This window comes from Rhodnius prolixus, unplaced genomic scaffold (genome assembly GCF_049639745.1).
Source record: "Rhodnius prolixus isolate KJV_2025 unplaced genomic scaffold, Rpr scaffold_6, whole genome shotgun sequence".
NCBI lineage: Eukaryota > Metazoa > Arthropoda > Insecta > Hemiptera > Reduviidae > Rhodnius > Rhodnius prolixus.
In genome coordinates this window covers 29785680-29810055 of record NW_027411634.1, presented here as the reverse complement: position 1 = coordinate 29810055, position 24376 = coordinate 29785680, and the positions used below count along the sequence as shown (strand labels likewise).

General features: G+C 33.7%; 1 protein-coding gene and 2 non-coding genes across 6 annotated transcripts in view; 2 read left to right on the top strand and 1 right to left on the bottom strand.

Annotated features, from left to right (window-relative positions):
* Positions 1 to 24376, top strand: part of LOC141460903 (glycine N-acyltransferase-like protein 3) — a 73212-nt gene that overhangs the window by 37578 nt on the left and 11258 nt on the right. The window lies entirely within an intron of this gene.
* On the top strand, positions 3297 to 3370 carry TRNAN-GUU (transfer RNA asparagine (anticodon GUU)). Its single transcript has one exon. It is a non-coding gene; the product is annotated as a tRNA-Asn (tRNA).
* On the bottom strand, positions 4576 to 4649 carry TRNAN-GUU (transfer RNA asparagine (anticodon GUU)). The gene has a single exon. It is a non-coding gene; the product is annotated as a tRNA-Asn (tRNA).

Genomic DNA, 24376 nt, shown 5'->3' with positions numbered 1-24376 from the left:
TTCGCCCTTCCCATTTCGTCTTTTTCTTTGATTTGAAATTGTAACAAGTCATTCCTTCCCCTTTAATATTATTTTAAATTAAATTTAAATCGACCCTATGTAAGTCATAATTGTCATTTGACAACTCGTTCATTTTTTAAGAAAGAGTGGACAGTTTTCTAAATTTATTTGGCACTTATGAAGTTGTAAAAAATATTGAACGAAAAAACACATAATTGAGTTGCAATCTGACACCGAATCAAAACAACTTTTTACTGAGAAAATCAAAGAAGAAAGAAATCACTTAAGAAATAGTAGAGATTATCTCATTGGGTATGAAAGAACATGCTATCAATTTTATAAATAATAAAAAATTACCAACTGTGTACAGAAATATTTATAGTAACATTCGTTATCGTTAATATATGTTTCATCGCTGGAAGACGATGTTACAGCGATCGTTATCTATTGTTCTATTTTTAGCATGATTTATACAGTGTTACTCTACACACAAATGGTTTATCTCTGTCATTCCTAACCAAATACTATATTTTGTGGACAATATTGGTTCAATATTGACAAACTTTCATTCACAAACTACCATTCTTCTTCTTCAGTTATTAATTACAGTTTCACTTTAATTAGTAGTTGGGTAAGTGTTTTCTCCAGCAGTTCTAAAAGTTATTTCCATGAATCAATTGAACTTAATCTTCCCTTTTCTTTTGGTCCTTGATTCATTTCTTTCTTTTTATTTATTTATTTCTTTTTTTTTTTTGTATCTTCTAATGTTAACTAGTTGTATGTCTTCTAGAATTTTAACTGCAATCTTCTCTAATTCTTTGTCAATCATTTTGACCTAGAGAAGTGTCCTTAAGAAATATTTTTACTTTTTCTTGATTACTGCTACTAGAATTTGATCAAGTCAAGTATTCGATATCGTATGTTGATCGGATCATCCATTTTTAGAATGATTGGTTATTAGATGAATGTATGGGTGCTTGTGCGGGTGTGAACGAAATATCTTTAAGAGAAAAAGTTTCACGAAGGTGAAACTTACAAATATAAGTACTATTGGATTCCACCAGGTTATCTGACTGTAAATTAGCGTTTAAAATCCATTAATTGGAAGTATCACTTTTTTGAATACACTTTTTTTGTGATTTTCTCAACAATTTTCTTTAAACTTTGTATCCTTGTTGGACTCTTGTTGAAAACTTTTCTATACACTCAGAGGAAATAAATTGAAACCGTAGCTTCTCCCGTTTGTAATTTGAAGCTTCGAAATTCATCACTTTTGAACAGCCACTTTTGTCGTTTCTTCAAAATCATATGATTTTAGTACTGATTAATTTTTCTGTGGGAGCAGAGCATGGCTTAGTTAGTTATTGATGTTGGCCGTTTGAAGTTATTCTTGATATATAACTCCTGTCTGAGACTGAAAAGAGTAGAATAATTTGTTTACCTCTTTTTATTGAATGCCACCACTTGCTTTAGCTAGCCCTCGCTTCCTCTAGAAGAAATGTTATATTAATCTAAACAATTTGAAGACTTTTAAAAATTAAACGTATCTTATCAATATAGGTGTTACAGTACTTCTCGTCTCAGAAAGTTATCTCACAAACTATTAAATCTAGAGAAATCAAGTAAATGCCGATAAGATAAAAACCAATCATCTTAAACTATAGACAAACCATTTTCTCCACAAACCCGATACAAATTATACAATACTAACAATAAAACCAAATTAAAACTAATAACAAAACACTAACAACAACATTAAGCCACTGTATAATGTTACCACACCATAGCAGCCTCATAACTTAAATAATAAACCCTTTAAAGCAACATAACCCTTGGATGTTTGCTAAGAACACAAGGCCACTAATATGATATCCTAGTTATTTATTGAGCCAACTCATCGTTTATGAACATATCTTTTGTAAACACCAATACCACTTTCTTTTCCAGAAATTAATGAATTACTTTTCTCAAAATAAGGTAAAAGTGTGCCTTAAACAAATACATACGTTGGTAGGGATTTTTAAGTTAATTACTGGCTACGATTTATGATGGAGTAGGTAATTTAGGCGAAGCAGAGCCCCTCTGCCCAAAATGTAGGGTTTGTCTCCAAAGAGTCATTTAAATCATTTGGCGTTTAATATCGATAGAAATCAAATATAGATCTAAAATTAAAAATTCGATTAAATTCTATCGTCTGGAAATGTTGGGAGATTTCTCAGGTTTTTGGCAATTACTTTTAGTTGAAATATCTGTTCATGAAACACCAGTAAGTTACTTCAGGGGATATTGCGTTAACATCTCTTCCTCTAGAGAGCTGCTTCAGTGTGATAACCTGCATAAACATTATGAAATCAAATATGTTAGCGACCATGCTGTTTGGAAGGTGCCCAAACTGTCTAGTACTGCATTTAGAATTTTCAGCCATTGTGTAGACCACAGTTGCTCAACTTCTTCTTCTACTAAATCCAGTTGGATTTAGAAAATTTTTCAAGGAGCCACCCATAAAAAGTATTTTATAATGGTCATTTTATATGGAATTTGTACCACTTAAAGACTTTTACAATGCATCTTTATCTTTCTTTAAACTAGGCAATTTGTTTCGAGCCTGCTTGCGTGTAGTTGGAGATATTTGTTACATTATTTTTACAAGTTTTTACTTGTAAATAAAATAGCATTCATTAAAAAAAACTATTATAGGACACAATGTTTGAAAATATGTACTGTTTTTATAAATCAAAGAAATAATATTTTTGAGAACAAATGTTTCTCGATGATAAATTATAGTAAATTCACATTATCCATGAGATTATGGGCCAGTGCGCCATGTGTTGGCGATAATTTCAACAGGTGTTGAAATTGCATACATCATTGTGTGCATTATCATGCGGATATTGTAGATTCAATCATTCTTGATTAGAATTAATAATAATTTGATTGATTAATTTAAATGCAACCAACTGTTTGGTTTCTAATAAACATTGATACTAACTTCATTTTTCTAATTTGTACTGTTTTTGAATAAATGTATTTAATGTGAAAAAGAAGTATTAGTTTTTCACAGAATATTAGTTATATTATGTATATTTTTAAATATAAACTGAAATTAAACGTGAATTTGTACTTATTTGGGACAAAATAAATAGGTATTTTTTTTCTGCGGTAAATAAAAAGAAAGAAAGAAAAGGATCTTTATCAAAATTTAAAAAAGTAAAAGTAAATAAATGATGAAACACTAAAGATTGCGCTGAAAAATAAAATAGGTCTTGAGAATGTAGTAGGGTGGAAGTGGACCGCCGGCCTCCGTGGCGCAATCGGCTAGCGCGTTCGGCTGTTAACCGAAAGGTTGGTGGTTCGAGCCCACCCGGGGGCGCTAAATTTTATTTATTTAATTTTTATATCAGAGTTAATTTGGTACGATTAGGAATTTTACTGTACTAAAAGTTATAGCTCAATAGAGCTTAATTTTTTTATTATTAATTACTGCATAGAAAAAAATTGGACAAACTCGATTCAAGTTTTGTAATCAAAGCATAGTACATATAAAAAAAAAATGATAAGAGTTTTCTGTTAATTTTAAGTTTATAAAATAAAGAAATTTAGCTCGCGTGCCTCAGAGTTCCTTGTTTCAAGAAAACTTTCCTCTTAGGTAGGTGATTTCGTTTCTTTGACCTTTTTTTAAAAATTGAAACAGTTTTTGAAACTAATTTTATAGATGTTAAACCTATATTAAACTATATTGCTAAATTTTTACATGCCTTGTTATAATTGTGGGAGACACCTTCCACCAAAAATTGTAAGTTTCTCTTCAAGATGTTTGGAAACATTATTCGACATGCCTTTACCGGATGCAGTTATTTTCGGAAGTAAAATTATTCTTTTGGTTCGTATCATATTGGCTATCAAAAGATGGATACTGAAAAGCGATTAACATGTTAAGTTTCAAAATTAAAAAATATTTGTCCTAACCAGAAAAATCCTATTTTTTCTCAAGTGACAGATAACAATAGACTTAAATTATCATGACAACTGAAACTGGTCGAAGACCACAAAATAAGTAAATATTGCGGAAAATCTCCGAAGTGCACAGTCAACAAATACCATCTACAGTGCAGAGTCTAAAAAAGGTAATTGATAACTTTAAAAAAATTACTTACTCTAGAATTGGTTGCAATAGTGCTAGAAATTGGCCAAAACATGCAAGACAGCGATTAACGCATTTCGATTGTCATATTTTAGAGGAATTGAGTTTTTACAATCGGAAGCGATAATAACGGGTAATGAATTACCAAGCTTTAGCTTTTGTGACTTATAATTTTCAAGTTTGTTTGTGAGTCCCACAAGAGAGGGAGAGAGAATACAAAATTGTTTAAGAACGATTTGGTTTATTTAATTAATTCTTAATAAACCATCGACTCACATCAAAATAAACCAAACGACTTTTCCAAGGAATAGTTTGTACATTTAAATTACTTAACTATTTATAAAAAAATATGTTAGAAATTTGAGAATTGTAATGTGAGTATTCCACACTGGAATATAATTATTATTTAAATATCGAAATTAAAAAAAAAATAACGCCCCCGGGTGGGCTCGAACCACCAACCTTTCGGTTAACAGCCGAACGCGCTAGCCGATTGCGCCACGGAGGCTTGTGGGTTCGAGAATACTGTGTTACTTGTGGAAAGCTGTTTCTTAATAATTTTATTTTTAAATTATTTAAAATTAAATTATCAAATTTTTTTACGCAAAACGTTAATTTGATAACACGTTGACTACATTTATAAACTATAATTAGTAAACTTGTAGTTTTACTATTATAATGTCAATACTCGTGGCTATCTTAGAGTCTATCACATCTCGGCATGAACTACTTAGTTTTATTCTCAATTGCCGTGTAGGCCTTCTAGGGCTACAAATGTTTCTTTCAGAGCACTCTGATCTTTCAATAACTGACTTAATGATAATATTTCCAATAATAGTGGGAAAGAGAGAAGGGCAAATCTGTTATTTTATAAGTATTTTCTCATTAAATGAGTCTCTAAAAAATTTGTTGAGCTAGCTAATATTTAACAAGCTTGTAAAATGCAAAGAAATAAAAAGATTTAACTACATTCCATCTCAGAAAATTATAAAGATTAACAAGTGAATAATCATATTTACAAGTACTAACACAAATATTTCCAAGTAGATATATATGGACCTGTGGTGTTAATTAGTTTGCACTATCCGAGGATGCTCGTTGAGTGGAAGCAGTCTTTTTTTAAAGGTAAATTTGTTTATCTCGTAGTAGATGATCTTTATAAAACTAAAAGGCAATCATCACCTGTTTAATTGCTGCACGTTACATTTTTATGATGATTATTTTTAAGTTTCAGAACCCGCTGAATGGATTTTATTGATTCTTTTTATCAGTGTTGATCTAATTTTTAGAATTTAAAGTTTCAATTTTAAACATATTTCAATATTACTGAACTTCAATTTCTACTCGTTATGGAAACTGTGCAACATCTTTTAGGAAGAAAACATATTAACAAATTTGGTGTGAGTTATTTTTCTGCCGAATGATAAGGTAGATTTAAAGTACTTGATTTTCTTTAGCGGCGCCGGCCAGACTCCATTAATCTTCTCCTTCTTTAATTAATTTCTTTTACTTCAATTTCACCTTGAGTTCGTTCACTAATTATTTTTCGAGTTTATTTTCCTTTTACTAACTGAGGCATTGAAATCAGTTAAAACCCCTGGTCTTCTGTACTAGAGTAGAAAAAAAAATCCCGCCTCAATACCTGGAAACCGTCCTGGCTCCCTAGGGAACCCTTGGAAGTGTGGAGTGCAGATCGGTAAGAATAATCATTCCCCCCAATGCCTGAAAACTTTTTTTATTTTTTTACTCGAAGCTACTTGCTCTAAGAGGATGCTTGGTACCTTGGAGGTGCTACTTTTACCAGCGTTCCAATTCCACCCACGGAAAGTTTCTCGATGTTCTGCTTTAGGCTAGGGAAGCACTGTGGAGAAAGAGAGATGCGGCAGTGGGGGATATCTTGCTCCCTTCCCTCCCTCCAAACATCTTCCCCAATTGTTTTGAAGGTAATTACTTTTACGAGATATGAGGTATAGGATTACCTCAATTCTCGTGTTGGCCAGGAGAAGGGCACCATGAGGAGATATAGATCGGATTGGACATATATTTATCCAGTGCGCAATTAGCTCGATAAAACATTAACAGAATACGTTAATCCTAAAAAGTGTCGCATTGTAATTTATAATTATTATTAATAAAGTTTAATTAAAGTGTAATTACGAAATTAATGGGAAAACCCAATTTATTAACAGTCACCAATTTAAATGAATAGAATTCATTAAAGTTATTAGAAACAATAAACAAAATCATGAATCACAGATCGGGACTAAATGTCCACCCTACATAATATTTTAAAATTGTTTGAATAATGCTTTTTCTTCAGTTATCCTTCTGAGGAAGATCAAGATTTTTGACTTCATTTTGCCGATTCTACTAGTTCATTTACTGCCCTAGAACTCCTTTAGTTTTATCGCCTGATTAGTATTTACTTCTAGTTAAAAAGCTCTTTTTCATAAGAATTCATTTCTTTCTCTCTTTTTTTTCATACTATATTTTATATTTTCCCCCCTTGCTGATGTTCACTAAAGATAAGTATTCTTGTCACAAAGTGAAGTTCAATAACCACTTCCTTTTTTCTACTTTATAATTTCCGTCACATTTATTCAGCTATGACGAGTTTAGTTTATTTTTTCCGGTTTTATTTCCTCAATTTTTATATTTACCTAATGTTATTCTATAATTCATATTTATCTCAAAGAAGTTTTCGTTTTCATTGTATTTCAAAATCCATTTCTTTCTATTTCTCTGTTTTTAAATAATAATGGTTCAGATATCCGGTTTCAAACTTGAGGATAGATATTCATTCTCAGGATTACCTTTGAATTTTTAAAATTTTATTTAAAATCAAGAACTTAGTATGATTGTTGGATACAGCGGTGGTGAGGGCTGATTATGGTGGAAACTCGGTGCTGTTCGGGCAACCCTAGAGCGCTTAAAGATCTGGCCTGAAACTGGATATCCTTACATACTCTCAAGCAGCAGTCGAAGCCCTTTAAAACTTAAATAATAAGCTTCTTTTTTTTTTTTAAAAAAAAAAAATACTTTAATTAAAGTAAAATATCCAAAATTAATAATAATGGGCTTTATGAAAGACGCTGTATAATGTATGTCCTGTGAGTTAGCCTATCCATGCAGGTTCCTCCCTGGCATTGACAGACTCGCTGAATGCAACAAAACTTTTAGGCGCCAATATTTATGGCAATTATTGGACTGACACTAAAGAACAGTATTCTGAAAAGAAAAAAAAACAGACAAAAATGCCATTCACTGCATTAGAGAGATAAAAGAATCGAAAGCTGGCCCTCCTCCAACTGTTAGCGTTGCTATAATTCCTGCTAGTGGCTACTTGCGGATTCTAAATCGTAGTTGTCATTTGTTCACCCGACCACTATTTTCAGCATTCCCAACCAAATTTACTTTACCATTTTCAGAGTATCCAATTTGTTTTTAGGCTGATTGGCTGAATGAGACCAACCTGCATGCAGTATAGCGGATGGAACGATCTTAAGGTCCGAGGGGTTTCGATTACTTGCATTATATATATATATATATTGAGCCAGAGGCCTCAAGTATTTCCAGAAGTGGTGAGCCGAAATGAAAGAGTTAATATGAAAATTGGAATGTTTAATAATAATAATAATAAAATAATAATTTTTTTTTTTTATGGAGGGGGAAAAATGCATAATGCATCGTCGTGGGGAAATGCCCACGGTATGTGGGACCCTCACCCACTAAAAAACCCACCTCCCCAAGAGGCATTGAAACCCACCCTGGAACCACTTACGCATTACTTCAGGGTGGTGCCTCACAGTAGCCCATATGAGCTCCCACCGGCCTTTATTCAACTCTCTGGAACGACCGGAGCAGACGGAAATCCAGCTCCTGCTTCTTTCTTATCAAGACTGCCTTCACAAAGGTCGCCACCCGGTCCCAGCAGTCTGTGTGAGAGAGCATAATCCCCACTACGATCTCGGGCGTAATTCTTCCGATCTCCTGTTCCAATCTCTCCCTCTCCGGCACCCATCTATCACACATAAAGAATGTGTGATGGGAGTCATCGAGGTCAGAGTCTCCGAAGATGCATGACGGGTCTCCAACTTTCCCCATCCTATACAGGTACGAGGTAAAGCACCCGTGCCCCGTAAGAAACTGGGTGAGGTAGTAGTCGACCTCGCCATGCTCTCTTCCGGCCCACACTGAAGTGTTGCCAATTTAATAATTTAATATTTAATAATAATTATAATAAGGGAAGGGATTAGCTATGAGGTTAGCATACTGGACTCCCACGCGGAGGTCCCGGGTTCGAATCCAGCAGCTGACCCTTAGATTTTCTCTTCCTAGGAGCTTCTTACAGCTCACTGTCCGGTGATGGACAGTGTTGTCTGTAACGAGAGAACACTGTCCGGAGGCCGGCAGTGCACTGGAAAAAGCACCGGGCGCTAATAACCTCAGCTGTTGATGCGCCAAAAAAAAAATAAAAAAAAATAATATAGTATCCAGCTGCTGACCCTCAGATTTTCTCTTTCTAGGAGCTTCTTACAGCTCACTGTCCGGTGATGGACAGTGTTGTCTGCAACGAGAGAACACTGTCCAGAGGGCCAGCAGTGCACTGAAAAAAGCTCCGGGCGCCAATAACCTTAGATGTTGACGCGCCTTAAAAAATAAAAAAATAAAAATAGTAATATAAGAAAGAAACACTTATAAGAAAAACCCACATCTATACTCTAATAGATAAATATAAAAACCAAGCTTACTTAATTTATGGCAATGAAGAAATTATGATTAAGGATAAATTAATGATAACATATTAGTGCAAGTGCTAAATTTGGCGTGATTGTTTGAGCGGATGCTGAAGGTGGTTGATTTGGCTGTAGCGCTTAATTGGTAATTAATTATGATTATTGTTGTTTCCATCTTCTATCAAGTCTGTTTCCTTGTACATGAGGCGGAAGGCAAATGGCGTTCCTTCCACTTCTCTCCTCGCTAAACTGTGAACTTGTTTCCCACAAAAGTAACTCGTATTTCTTACAATACTGAGATGTTGTCTAAGAAGCATAATTAAGGGAACTGTCTGAAGCTGTTACAGACACTGTTAGTGTTACAAACACTATTATTGTGTTACTTTAACAAAAGAAACGTTGTTATACCAATACTTTGAGGTAAATATTATAATATAAGGTTTACTAATCCATTACTAAGTTCTTTGATTCTTTTTTCTCATCAGTTGAGGATGCTCGTCCGTTTCTTACATCTCTGATTCTGGTTCCTTCTTATGCAGAAGTTTATATCGTTAGAAGTTAACTGGATCTGAAGTTAGCATTTAGCATAAATAATGATTATTTGAAACCTTTACTCTTTTTAATTACAACTAACCCCGGTTTACAGTTATTATTTTTACACAATTAGGCTTTTACCCATTAAAAATATATAGCTATGTCGCAATAGAGTGGGTTAGGATGAAAATCTAGAGTGGAAAGGAGTTTCAGCAGACGTTTTGGATAAAAGAGTGTACGGGGATAATAGTTGCAGTCTCATGGAGTGAGTCAGATTTTTAGTACGTCGAGGAGAGTCTGTCGCAAGTCTGAGAAATTTGTTCTGTGTTGTCTAGAGTTTCTTGATGTCACTACAGGTCCAGGTGTTGAGTAACATCGGCTTGATGACTATTTTGTAGAGGAGGAGATTCTTCTATACAGTCATCTACGAGCCTCGTAAAAGGAAAGGAAATAGTAGTCTTGTAGTCAGTTTACTTTTTGGTGAACGTATGCAGTGAAAGTGAGTTTGCTGTCCTAAGTTAAGCCTAGGTTCTTGACGCGGTTAGACCACAGGTACAGAGAATTGTTATGTCGTAATTTGTCGAGTAAGATATTGTACATGTCTAGTTGTGGATGGAGTACAAAATGAGAATGTTTAGTTAACTTGACCGATAATACGAATGATTTATGTTATGATTCTAATAACTACAAGGATACTGCGCCACTTGCCATCCAGGTCCTAAAAGTCATTTTGAATGATTTGAATCGGATGGAAATTTGGCTATATTTTTCTTCAAAAGGAATACGGTAATGAGAGATTCTGATTATGCTTGCAGATCGAAACATTGCAGTTCCGAAGAATGATTGGTTCTAAATGAATAATGATCGGTAATGTCTTGTCTAACCATAAGTAAAAAAGAAAAAACCCACTCTCAAATTCTAAAATTAAATGCTACTCAGATATATTATACATATGCACTAATATTCCTCAATAAACAATCACCTAAATATTTATAATAAAACATCATAAAAAAATGTTTGCATTTAATAATAATTAGCAGAACGATAAGGAACATGAGGATTGGAACATTTTATATAAATGTAATATTAGTAAACGTAAACTAACTCCAGCCACACTATTCTGGACATTGCAGCTATAGTGGCGTAGACAAATAGTGGGGTATATAAAGCCGGCCACACACGATATTAAACTCTGAATTGGATATAAAACTTTATCTAGTTCTATAAGAGCATCTGCATAGTAATTAAAACTATTTCTTGTTTGAAAATAAATAAATAAAATTCCACAAAAATGAAATTAACAATTACTCGATTCAAGTTTATTAAAATCTGTGATCGATAATTCACTTTTTTTTTGTTTTTTTATTTATTACACTAGTGTGGAAAGTTTAGCTTTCTCTCAGTAGTTTTTTCCACTGGAGCGTTACGATTTTATGTAATTTATCTATTAGTTTGGCGTGGAAATGGGTGATAGTTGTGAGTAACACAGAAATCAAGTATCGTGAGATAGTTGTCGTTGGATGATCTTGAGTCTAGGGAGCTCGTTTCTAAGGTGCGATCGAATGTTTGGAAATTACCTCTAAAACGCAACGCCTTCCAGAAGTATGAGAAGTTCTTTCGAAATAAAATCTGAGATACAATGAGATTATTTAGAGAATTTAAACATAATTTTTACTCTACTTTTAATGAGAGGAAATAATCTAAAATAATAAGCAAATAAAATGTGCTAACTACAAAGAACGAAGAGATGGAGAAAAGAATTGCTTAGCTAGAGAAAAAGTTTTAATTCTACGATCGTTTTCACGATTAAAAGACTGCGGCATTGTCTCAGATATTGCCTCTTTCATTATTGTTTTTTTGTCTCATGCCCATTATAAAATTAGTATAAATTAAACTAATATTATAAGTTAGTGGAGGTGAGAGTTAGTGTGGCATGTTGACCTTTAACCAAGGCAGTCTGAGGGCAAGGACTGGCCTACCCGCCAGAACAGCCGTAGGGTTGGCGGCATGTAGCCCTGGTCGGTAATTGGCCTTGCACACCATCCACAAACTTGCACGTCACAGAACTGCCCTTATTAGTGTGAAAAACAATCTCTGCAAACTTTAATGCAGATAAAATTTATTTTTATAATTTTATATTGTTGAATTATGTAACTTAGTTCGCCTTAAAACACTCGGGCATCCTGCAAAAAGGCGAATATCTTCCAAAATAAATAAAAGTGAGGAAAGAAAAAAAACACAGAACAGCAAAATGGAAAGTTCCAATTCGGTTCTGCGCAAGTCCCGTTTTCTTTTTCTTTGACGCTTAAGCCGCTTGCCTCTGTCAACAGAGTACTCCAGATGACTATGCTGTGACCTCCAGTTTCGTTCTTTAAGGAGAGCACGCCTTATCTTGTGGAGCGGCAATAGACCATCTCATTTTGGCCTGCCAACTCTATAAAGATCCGTGCAGCACTGCATCCAGCATTTACTGATTCTCGGAATAAAGAAAAAAAAATTGAATAAAAAGTAAATGAGGCGAGAGGTATTAAAATTAAATAATTCAATAAAATATAGTGAAAAAAGTAAGTTAAAAAAGTACTTAAAAAAAGTAGATTTTGTTAAGATAACTCACGTAGGGATACCAGATGTAAATAAAAACATTGAAGCCATTATAAGCCACATTTCAAGCAAAGAATGAATTTAAAAGTAAAGAGGGGCACAAATATACGAGTATGTACTTACGTATGTACGTCCAAATATGTCGGAATGCGAGATTGCATAGATATGTATGTTTTTGTATTTGAAATGTTTTATTAATTGACTAACTGTGTTGTGTCAATGGAACAATGACTTTTGGAAAAAAGAAGAGTAAGAAAGTATGTATAACAAAAAACCACTTTTGGTGACCCTGGGTGAGGAAAAGTCGGGTTGCTAAAGTAAAGAAGTTTTTAATAAAAAAAATAAGACTAAAATATCAAATTCTTCGGATGTTATTGATAATCAGCCTTAACATATCTTAAAGAACCTTAGTCTGGGCAAAGTTCCTGAACTTTCGAAACTCTGTCACAGCATCTAATAGTTACAGATAGTGTAGTGATTTGGAACGGAAACTTCGTGATATCCAAAATTTTATACATAAAACTGATGTACATAACTTTAAAAATGATCGGATCTCCGTAACCAGTCAAAATGCAGTTTAATAATTTTTTAAGTTGAATTATTTAAGTTTGATAATTTTTTGATGTTTAAAGAAATTTGATGGAGTCGTTTACGAATAAAAAAAATTGCCTCTTCCCCAAAAGAAAACTTGATTAGTGAAGTCACACTTCTGGCTTTACTTTATAATCAGCATTTTGGCGCTTAAATTTGTTAAACAATACTATGATCAATTACTGAAGTTATAAGTTGCAGATGATTTAGTCCTGATGGCTGAATAGAATAAAGATGAAATAGAAAGGAATGGTCTGAAACGTGAGCTAAAGTAAAGTTATTCAGAATGCAGGACACAGAAATCTTTCCAGGTAAGAATTGGGACAAAAGATACAAGGAAGAGTTCAAGAATGTGGCATCGTGATGGACAAATTGTCCTGGAGATATTAAATGGAGGAAAGGAAGCCACAAAGACTATTTAGCGGATCAACAACATTGTGGTCTATAAAAAGAAATAAACAAAAAAGGTGAAAATGACCAAGATCGTCTTCAATATCGTTTATTTACCTTTGGTACAATGAGAGGCACAATGATGAAAAAGCAAGTCCTGTTGCAGCAGTGTTATTTAACCGTTTGTTTGAAAGTTGGATAGATAACACGTTCTAGGTGTTCTCTTCTCTAACGAAGGACCAAATCAAGGAAACCAAGAACTGGCCATCTGGAGGAAATGTAGCTCATTAAGTGTTTGGCGCAAAAGAGAGAACATTGGTTATTATTCCTAAGGAAAGTATGTTATGATTATCTACTGGACAGCTCAAGCGTAAACCTATTTCCACAAATTACTTGTTCAAACTCATGCGCGCAAAAAATGTGTTTTCCAATGAAAATTCAAAATGGAAAATCAAACAAACTTTCTCTCACGAGAGAAGAGAAAACTAATAAAAGTAAATAAAACATGAATTGTGATCCGATTCACGTTTCCATATGATCGTACTTCTTGGGCGGCAAAAACTAAATTATCATCTATTAAACTTGGTGCATTGCAACATAATTAAGTACTCAGATATGAATGTAGGGAACTGCAGCTATACCTTATTCTATGGCTAGGTAATAGCACACCAGTGGGTAGTAATATTGATCATTTATAACAATGTCCTGCCGTATATCAGTAATATCTTGTACTTAAATCAATATAGCATTGCAGGTCCTATTTTCTATCATTAACTCTAATCTTTAGGGTTAGTGTTTATTTTCATTACAAAATATTGGTATGAAAAATTTCTCTAACGATAATTGTCGATGTTCTTACACATTTTTTCAATCTACGAATATAGCAAATATTTTTATTTTGTTTTTCCTCATATTAAAACCTTACATTTCACTAAAACGACTTCTTACTAGAAAGCAAATCTCCATCCAGTAAAATTCTAAAGTAATTCTTAAGTTACAGTCGGATCTCCTGATAGAACCCCCTAAGTTAAAATGCTGTGGTTCAGCTTTCTGTGGCTTTTTGTTTTTAAGTTATCTCTCGTGAAAGTTTGACATGATTACAATACTTCTCTTTCCTAGCGAGAGAAAGTAAAAAATATGCCCTTAGGATTATGTTACGGCTTAGAAAATATTATTTAATGTTATAAACTAAAGAAAACTGTTTTCATAACGTAAAATAATTTAAGCAACAAAACAAAATATATTCAAACCGAGATTGATGAAGTTTGTACCCCAAACCAGTGCATTAAGCCCAGGAGCAGCTAGTGGTTGGACGCAGGTGTTGTGAATAAAACATGCAAGATACCTTACCTCTGCCGTTTCGGTGTATTTGTATGTGGAAAACAAAAGTAATTTCCATCACAATTACTCCTGCTGAAGATGCGCTACTCTATCTTATTAATTTTATTTTTATCATTGTTTATCATTAGTATTATTCTTTCTTATAACGCAATAAAGTGTGTTGACTGTAACTAAATAAACGATAAAGTGCAAATTTTATTTTTTGAATGTTTTTTTTCCCCCTAGCTTTCTTAAAGTTACTTAAGTCGGAATTTCATTATAAAAATGTGCTGCTGGGTTTCTAAGAGAAAGATAATCAGTTACAGAATCGTAAATTTTTCCAGCCATCCAGATGACGATTCTATCAGACATCAAGTTTTTACGAAGTTAATTGATAGATAACGAGTCTGCCTAGTTGGACATCTCGATAAATAAGGTACATATTGTCTGGGTGTCCGTGCAGCAGAAAAGCAAAGAACTTGCACCTAATAAAGTTTGGACTCTGCGCATTGGTTAGTGAAATCCTCCAGTTCATTATTCGCTTAAGCTTTTACGTCATTACTCCAACTAGGTCAGATGTTCTTACATAGACTTTTTGACGGACCACTGCAGATTGAGTAAATACATGTATCACATGGGCCAGTCAACGGATATCCTGTCTAGGTTTGCCAGAAAGAAGAAGAAACACGTATTGGGTACTTCCTGTCGGTGTGAAGAGTGTGCTTTGCTGAGAGTTTGGCACTTCAGAGAAGTGAAGCTTTACCAAGAAATTCCTCTCCAAACAGAAAGAACTGGAGGGGTGCTTCAACTAAAGGCTGCCACAACAGATCCCCTTGGTCAGCACTGGCTGTCTGCACCACAATCTGTACTGAACTCAAATCCAATTTTTAGATTAAAGAATAATTTTTAGAATATAAACAACACATTTTTCTCTTTAAGGGGTAAGATATTGAAGCTATTTAATTATTTCTTAAAGGTGGAATTTCTTAAAAATATGGCATGTTTTGTACGTTACAATTAAATTTTTAATTTCTTACACTAGCTAAAAAAAAAATATTCTGATCATGTCAAATTTTCTATTTCTAGTTTTTACCATCAATATCCGTTTTGAGGAGCGTTGAGTGCGAAAAGTTATTCATATTCTATTAAAATGATTTTAGAATGTAATTTAGCGATTAAAATTTCACATCTAGACGTTCCTCTATACAAAATAGGGTTTTTAATTCTTTTAAAGATTTCTTCAATAATGCTTAAACGATTTTCTTTAACCCCTTAACGTGCACACTCGAGTTAACTTGAGCGCGCTAAACTGGCCAAACTGTGCACACTCGAGATAATTCGAGCGGCGTTGCACTTTATGCTACTATAATTTTTCACTCTCGAATATAATCGAGAATTGAAAATAATGTGAAAGCAAAGAAAAGCAATCGTTTTATAGATATTTATCATTTACATGGGATTGTAAGCTCTAACAATTACTTAATCAAATATAAAATATAGCGGTTTTTTTCAAAAAAACTGTGCATTAAGGGGTTAAGGAATTTATATTTCATGTGCAATTGCAGATTTATAGCCTTTATTTTCCGAGGAAAATTTGATTAAAGTTACTTCTTTCAAAGGGGATAGTTTTCCCTCGAAAGAGCTGTTTCTATAGAATGTGAGGTCTTCCCTCTGCCTCTTAGATGGAATAATTGAATGGCTAAAATTCCTGATACAAAGAAGATCCCTCAATTCAAAGCACCACTTTTCTCAGTGACTTTTTACTTTTATTTTTCTCGAAAATGGCTTCTATGATTTTCTTTAAGCAATGTTTACATTTCTTGAAGGTAGCTCTCTCTGTAACTGTTATTTGATAATACTTTTGGTAGTAGAATTTGTTTTAGGGGGGAATTTCGGAGTGAAAAGGGCGTAGACTTCACCCTTGAATCATTTCCTGTGTACGGTTTTTACAAACTTAACAAAGAAAGAATTTTTTTTTGAAATTTAGTGTTTAAATGAAAAGTATAGATTAAAACTTCGGGAATTGCAGTATGAGAAATTTTTTGCGTGACCACACAATTATTTTATATTTGTAATTGTACAAATATTTAATAAAAATTGTGCAATCATTTCAGCGGAAAGGCGATTAGGAACTGTTAACGGAGAAGATAAACTACAGTAATTGGCAACAAGCAATAGCGAGGGATGTAAATAGTGACTGAGTAAGTCCGAGAACTGAATGAAGAGACTGGTTGAGAAGGAAGTATTGTGGTTAGTAGTGAGAATATGCTTAGGCTGCCAGTTAGCCGAGGCTCTTGCAGGCTATTATTACCATGCAGAAAACTTCCCTTCCTATCTCCTCCTATTCAGGTTTCCTGGATTTACTTATCAAATATCCCCTTTTGTAATACGCCCAAATGATGGCGTTTATATTCGTTTTCATAATTACTTTACATCCTTCTTATGCTATAATTTAATAGAATATTAAAACAATAGTTTGTCAGCTAAAATGAAATGGAGTGCTTGGAAAAGAGTAAAACCTAAGGCATCAATATCTTTAAGTAAGTTTTCGATTGTAAATGAGCATCTTTTTAAACCAACTTATATAAATGATATCGCTGATGATTCTAGAGAAAAATCGCTTGCTAGAAAGCGTGAAAATCTCAGAGTGAAGTGGTAATTGGATTAAAGAAGCCAAAAAGTCTTTCATCTTCACCATCACTATTTTCAGTCAGAATAAGAAATTGATGTCTTTAACATCAATTTCATTCGATATTTTTGATACTGTTGTTACAGTAAATCAAAATATAAAGTTTCATCTTTCTGCATTTTTTCTATTTTTGATTTTTTTTTTAAACACCCAGACCACTTTCGAAAAACCAATTTTTACGGATTCAGAAGTCCCCAAAATGGATATTTTTGATGACAAATCATTTTAGAAAATTTGGCATAATCGTAATATTTTCATAGCCTAGTGGGTTATAGAATTAAAAAATTCTTCGGAGGAAACGTTACCTAATTCGACAACGTTCCTTCTACGCCAACAGTTACCTGACCTTGAGAACATGGCAACGCTCTCCACAGCTTCATTTTTTACATCCCCATATAATCTTTCTTTAATATATAATCTAGCTCGGCGTTGCAAATCCGTTAAAAAAAAAAATTATGGTGGTTTAATTATTCAGAAAGTTTTAAGTGTTTATAATTCCATTTAATCGCTTAAAATCCTTCACTAGATTGAACTCTAAATATTTCCGCTCTACTAAAAAGCCCTGATTTTGAAGTTTACTTAATTTGGATTTGTTTTGCATTTTTTGGGAAAAACAGTAATAATAATAATTATTATAATGCTTCTTTCTTAAATAAGTTTTATGTAGAAATTCATATTTTGTATTTTGGCCTTGAGGGTAGCTTAGCTAGTTCATACATAAATTCAAGGAGCTTAGTCTAGATTATTTGCGCATTCAGAACATCGTGTGATATATTCCCAAGTTCCGTGTTCATTTCTCACACCCTCCAACTTGTTAATTTGATATTGTTTTCCTAACGTCCTCCTTTCGTTTAAATATAGAAATTTTTTTTTTACAGCACGCTATTCCCAAATGTTTCACCCCACATTTTTCGACAAATATCGAAAAGCCACTTTTAGAATTTTTTTTTTATAAACTTTCATTCAAATTCAAAGGAAATAAACTAAATGTTCTTTCTGAGTAATGAGACCTTGACTGAGAAATAATTTCACTTCTAAATTCATAAATCCAGTTGATAAGTAGGTTGAATGTATTTTGCGCGCAGAACCATCAAAACATTTGTCGTGCCGGAGGGCCGAACTGGGTTTACTGAAGAAGACAGACATCTAGTAGCGAACTCTCACTGAACAAGTGTCGTTAGATCTTCGTGTTATTTTTATCTTATTCCTCCTCTTTTTATATTAAAAAAAAAAAATTGCAAATGTCTCTCTCTGTTTAAAATAATGTGCTCTAAAGCCAGTTTTCTTATTATCTAAAAAAATCTAATCTTACCGTAACAGTTTTAACCACCTTCAAGGTTGGAATTTTATTTTGATTGCGCATTTTTTGTTTATGTAAAAAGTAGATCACTTGACAATGATAGGCAACGTTGTAAATAAACAAATAAAATTTAAATTAATAATCTCTTAATTTAGTTATTAATATAATTAGGGCTTCTCTCCCGTAGTCTCTAGAGTGGGAGTCTTTATTTACAATGCATTAGTAGAGAGAATATATTCATCAATTCATCAAGCGTAATTCATAAATATTCATCATTAAGTTTAAAACTGTAATTGAAATCAATAAAAAGAGCTGGTGTTAACGAATACTCACATGACTTTCTCTTAGCGCAGTTTATGTAATTAATGTTATTATAACTTTTAATTTATATTTAAGAGATAGTTAGCTTCCATATTACACATATAATAATTCTGTTCAAGGAAGTTTGGGCGCAACAGTTTCTTCAGAAATACAAGTAACTTTGTTCCCTCAAAACAGTTTTAATTTATAGTGGCAGGCTCAAGTACTATAATTTGCTATAATTACACGAATTTTAGTGGCCGTTTGAGAAAAATATATATATAAAATAAAATTCATTCAGCAAGGTGCTACCTCCGATGACAAATAGTAACCGGTTGAGGAAATAACTTTATGATCAACAACTTCTTGTGTAGCAAAAGATGTCTTCAGATTAATAGATAACCATTAACGTTAAATTTACAGTTGGGTTTATTATATTTTACTGCAACTTTAGTGTAACATGCACAGTTATTATGAACACAGGCTGAGGGGAACTTACTTATGCGCTTATAAGTTACAGTTAAAAATGAGGATTAGATGCGCCTGAAAGTGACCTCCGTCCATCGTCGCCCTACCAACTGGCCTAGACTCTTCATTTGATTCTGTAAAATCCACTCGTAAATGTGGAATTTGCTAATGTAATCAGGGGTGTTGCAGACCAAACACAAGGTGTTTCTCTTTTAATCTAAAGTGATCAGATGTAGACACACACATAGGCCTTTTTCTAAAAAAGACTGAAGTTAGACGTCCTCAAAAAGGACATTTTTGATGAATACTCCATCACTGGATTGCCAGACATTACAGTTATTTAAGGCAGGTGCTCATCAATCAGAGCTCAGTAGCTCTCGGATCCTTCTAGGCGCACCACTGCCGGAAGCAATTCTACATGAAGTCTCTAAATGAACAAAAACGGCGGTAAACTGCTCGATGGGCAATTGAATTGCGGCTTTTAAAAAGAATGGATACGACTATATTGACAACCCAACTTGAGAAGTAGAAGAGAGTAAGGTAGAGCTTCTTTTTTAAACCATTGATAAAGGACTACTTGGTTAGTTGAGGTTCTGTCAATGAATCGATTGATACAAACTAGAGTACCACTAATGGAGCAGGGTTTGAAACAACGGTCACGAACAGAAGAAGAATAATCTGGGAGGAAAACCTGAGGAATGTTAATGAAAAGAAAGTTGTGAGATGGATTGAGGACAGAGCTAAGGCGAAGAATTATTCTGATTGGCTGATTAATACCGCATCCCGTAATGGCAATTGTTCGAAATAACAAATTTTCAGTTTTTGAGATATGCTGAAACCATATTCCGGCAAAGCTTTAAATTGGAAATCTGCACGATCGCAGTTCCTTCTTTTCCCTTTAGAATAAGAGAAAAATAAATACTAGATAATGTGCTAAAAGCTTATTCTGGATTAAGTCAGCAAGCAAAAAACTTTTACTCCAAAATTGCTGAGGGAAATAGTAAATATGTTTTAAACCGTATCTGTTCTATACCAATACAGAGATGGCAGTGGGAGAGGATCATCAGTTTGCTGGGAAAGTGCTATTTAAGATGTGTAAGGGAAAGGGCCAGTCACCATGGTTGGTTGTGCGCGAAGGCGGCAAAGGGTATGAAGTCCTTGAGGGGATGGTGCCGAAGGGAAGCGACCTTGAATAGTCTGCAGTGCACCACTAGCTTGCTGGCTGCTGTACTGTCCCCACCAGTACAGCATAACCTTCCTTCACTGTTATATCTCTAACCTCATCTTTTTATATTTGCAGCGCCTAGTTTTACACACACATTTTATGTTTTTGTCATTCTTGCTTTATTATAAACTTTTTTTTTCGTAGCATCTAAACCCTTTGCTTATATTAAAAGTTATAATCAAAAACATTTTATCTAATAGTAAACATATGAAGTTTTTTCTACTTTTAGCACATTTTTACTCTCTCTTCTCAGACAGGGGAAAAATATAGAATTTTCACCTGAATAGCGCTGCTGCAGACGGTAGCGCGGCTTCTCAGCGGCTAAAGCCATCGGAAATATGTATTTTCCGATGGCTTTAGGCGACCCCTGTGTTTTGGTCGTTCGACCCCCGCCGGGGACGCGACCCACAGGTTGAGAACCGCTGTTCTAAAGTGTTGTTTTTGAATATTGTACTTACCACCTGGGTAATATTAATAACGATCAAATTTGACTCTAAATTTCCATTTAATTGACCAGAAGCGCCATTTATGAGTAGATTTTCAGAATTTTACATTTTCTCGGAATGGCTTCTAGAATTTTCTTTATACTGTTATACACATTGACATTTATAAATTTATTTCTTCTACTTCAATCATTTTGCTAGAAAAGCTAGTCGCCCAGCAGTTCATAGGGAGGAGAGGGGTAGGCTTATCTATAAGGTTACATTCGGTGAAATGTATAGTTGTTACCAGCTCTACAGTGTTCGCTGTAGGTTCTCAGAGTTCGAAGAAACTTTGTGTGAGCCAAGATCTTGAGAAAGTCGTGTGTTTTTCAAATGATTTTCTGCATTATTTTAATTAAAACCAAATAAAAAAGTGAATACATCGTTGATGTTGAATGATGTGGAGTGTATTAATGAAGATGTGGGCGGCCCGAACTGTCACTGAGATAGTGCGTTGTGCTCTCGGTTACTCTGTCCGATCTCAGCGACATTACCAGCTACCGCCCCCTCCGCCCTTCAGAGTGATATCCCCTGTGGACGTACATCGCTTTGAATAATTTAATAAACATCACATCCTGCAGTCTGTAACATCCACTACCACTGTCTTTCTCTGACACCCTCTTCACTACAAATACCTCTCAGCCACCACTTATCTTTTCTGCTTCCATGTTCACGTGTCTGTTTTCTAAACATTTTTTTAAATTCTTTTCTTGCTTGTTATATGCATTGCACTTAATCAAACATTACAACGTTTTTAAACACTTTAACATTTTGCTGCTGCGTGAACGGAGATGCTATCAAATTTTTTATTGACTGATCTTTTAAACCAAAATTACTTTTATTTTTTGTATGTTTTCCATATAAATAAATGTTTTCCATTTGTATGTTTGGCTGAATCAAAGGCCAAGCTTGGTAGTGATATTGCAGACTTCCTAGATCAGAGAGCTGTAGTTCAGGGAGTTGTTCTTCAGTTTATTTTGTGATAAAATATTTTAGGTTATTTCCCCTTTTAAAAGGGATTAGTGAGGTCAGTATTACACTTTATCAGGGATAGTTAAAATAATTACAAAAAGCATATTAAGGATAAATACATCTAGAATTGAAAATAAGAATTTTTGTATAATTGACTCACAAAAATTTGAATATAAAAAAGCATCAATTGGCTCTTGCCTGTTAAGTTCCTTTTATTTTATCTGAGCGTAAAGAATCCTTTCCAAAGTTGAGTTCCGAACCGCTTATCTGAAATACAAGTGGTGCAGCCATCTATCTATGTGAAGTAGGAACTAAAATTTCAATACATTTTGGAAATATTTGTGCTCAAACTAATTGTGATTTTTTTTAATGCCTTTCTCTGGTCATTGCCAAAAACACATTCTCCACTTAATGATTAAATTGAAATCTAGAATACAATAAATAAAATTTATTTAAGCTTAGTGGCAAGTGCGTCTAGTCAAAAGCGGTAATTTTCTAATCAATCAGCCCTAGGCTAAGGAATCCTCTCGGGTTGAAGATTATGTTCTATTTCTACCCAATAGTTAGTCTGAACCTTAATCTGGCAAACAAACTTCAATCAAAGCTCTAACCACAAATTGAGTCAATGTTGTTAAATAAAATAAAAATTAAAGCCACTTTCTATTCCAGTCTATGAGCTCTTTTATTCTTGTCGATCGAAGTGAAAGTACTGATTTCATATATGTATGTATAATAGATTGTTACAACTCTAGTTCAGTTTATAGTTGACTGCTTGGCATAAATATCACATCCATGAAGAACATCTACCATGATGGTCTACCTGAATTTGTCCTAGCTTATGCCCGCCCTCTTGGATGTTTGAAACCAACTAGAGGAAATCGATCATTCAGAACGATTATCCCCTTTATTCAACTTCACAAAGTTTTCTAGATTGCTCTGGTTACTGAAGCTTTTTTCAATAATATCTTATAATCACTAAAATTTCATGTACCACTGCAATTAACGGTAAATGGTGGTAGTATTGTAATGTAAATGTAGAGGAAAGAAAAGAGTGTGATTGAGACAAGATAGAAATGAAGACAAAGCCAAATGATTTAGGTAACGAAGTTATTAAAACACTAACTGAAACAATACTATGAACTTTGCTCAAAAAATGTACAAATTCAGAGCTGATTAATTGATTAATGGTTGACGATGGCGATTACGATCGCTTCAGGTGAATGAATACTTGATGTAAAAACGCAGTAGCTGAGAATGTGGCTTGCCAAAAGGTTTATTCTTGGTTTTTGAAAATCTCCATTGCTAATTATATTCTACAGTCTCCCTTTCTTGGAACCATTTTGGGTAGAAAAGACAACAACTAAATTGCTGGTTGGCTCAAGAAGGAGGGTGGTTTTTCTCCTTCTTTGCCGCTATACAATTATTCGCAATAGTTCTACTTGCTGCCATAAATTATAGCTTATGTTGTAAAGTTTCCTTTCCCCACTCATTTTACACCATAGTGAAAATTGAACCACAAAACAAGACCGAGCAATCATAATTTTAATTGTGTAAAAAGAACAGTTTATTAAAGTTTTTATCACGCGTTGCTTAGTATAAATAAACTAGAGCTTCAGAGGTTAGTTTAGCGCCCAAATAATGCACGCGTTGATTTTGAACTCATATCCTTAAATTTCCTTGTGCAATAAGGGAACTATAATAAACTAATAGTACAATTACAGGTGTTACCTTTAAACAGAGTCCATTGTCGCGTTAGCGTCAAATAACGCTTCAAATGTGAAGAATAAATTATCATCTAGGAGTGAGTTTCAATTTTCCTCCAATTTACCAGCGATTTTCTATAGCAGTATTCACTGAAAATACATATTTAAAGTGGAATTAATATTTACTCTTTGGAAAATAAATAAATAAAAACAATTTTATAATTTGAAAATTCTAGTTAGGTAAAGATAAACATTTACAAACAATTTATTGTAAGTTAATGGAATTTAATTGTAGGAAAAGAGCTGTGAACTAAATATCTAACCCAGGGTATAGAAGTAAGATTGGAAATTTTCTACCAAAAATCAATGACTGTTTCAAGGAAGGTGAATGCATTTATGTAAGGTTTTGTATTTCAAGCTCGAACCATGGGCTTACTTACCCATGGGTATGCTACGCCCACACAGTATAAGTGCCATCGACCCTGTACTGACGCCCACATTATCAATCAGTATATTTGTTGCTTTGTCAACTCTTAATAATTCAGTTAATGATATAATATCTATTCATACTTCTGAGATTGTGTAGATCAGTCACAGTACTGTGCAACCTAAACGAAAATAATTCAATTGAATCTTAATAGAAATTTCCAAGCTTTCAAAATTCTCAAGCTCCAGATTTAATTATCTTAAAGGAAACAAATTGGATCAACATAGTTTGAAATGATCAGTACTGTACAGAGCAAACAGGTTGCTTTAAAAGAACAAAAAATACCCAAAAATCTTAAAATATTTATAACCAGCTGCAATATTTACGTTAAATTGCGTAACAATTTGAAATAAATGAATGAAATCATAGGTTCGTGGACCGTGAGTTTCACGGACTTTTTTTTTTTTAGAGCAAATAGCAAATCTGACGGCGAACAT